This window comes from Penaeus monodon, chromosome 19 (genome assembly GCF_015228065.2).
Source record: "Penaeus monodon isolate SGIC_2016 chromosome 19, NSTDA_Pmon_1, whole genome shotgun sequence".
Classification (NCBI taxonomy): Eukaryota; Metazoa; Arthropoda; class Malacostraca; order Decapoda; family Penaeidae; genus Penaeus; species Penaeus monodon.
Window position 1 is genome coordinate 36,382,779 of NC_051404.1, and position 616 is coordinate 36,383,394.

The 616-nt window shown below is 31.2% G+C and overlaps 1 long non-coding RNA gene across 1 annotated transcript in view; it reads right to left on the minus strand.

Annotated features, from left to right (window-relative positions):
• Positions 1-321: 321 nt before the first annotated feature.
• Positions 322-616, minus strand: part of LOC119585199 — a 786-nt gene continuing 491 nt past the window's right edge. The window contains exon 2 of the long non-coding RNA XR_005229884.1: positions 322-594. This is a non-coding gene — a long non-coding RNA (uncharacterized LOC119585199). The remainder of the gene's footprint in view (positions 595-616) is intronic.

The following is a 616-nucleotide window of genomic DNA, read 5'->3' on the forward strand; positions in this document are numbered from 1 at the left end:
CTCTAATCCTCCCTGTATCTTTTATTTTCATTTCTGCTTTTTAGTATTTTCTTCTTTTCATATTTTCTTTCCTCTCTTTCTTGTGTGCTGTGCTTATCTCTTCCCTTTTATTTCTCTATTCATTTTTTGTATTTATTTTAGTTTATCTTTGTTGTTTTTTTTTATTCATCCTTACTCTTTCTGGCATTATCTTGATTTATGCTTGTTCTCTATTATTATTTTCGTTTATCCTTGGTCTCTCTTGTTATTATTTATCTTGTTTTATTCTATTTGCATTTATCCTTGCTCTCTCTCCCTATTTTCATTTATCTGTTCTCTCTCATAATTTTCATTTAAACTCTTGCTCCCTCTCTCGGTATTTTAATTCATCCTCTACCTCTTTCTCCTTACTTTTATTTATCTCTTCTCTGCCTTATAGACCTTTAAATCGATTATCTCTACATCTCTATTTATCATCATTCTTAGTCTTCTTTTGTGACGTAAGAGGAAATTTATTTTCTTAAATTATGAGAACTTGGAATGTTGCAAAAGCGCCGACGTCATCGTGTTTGCCCGTTTTCCCTTTTCCCTCAGTATTCCGTTTTTCTTTCGTTGCTGAAAAGATGAAATTACATTC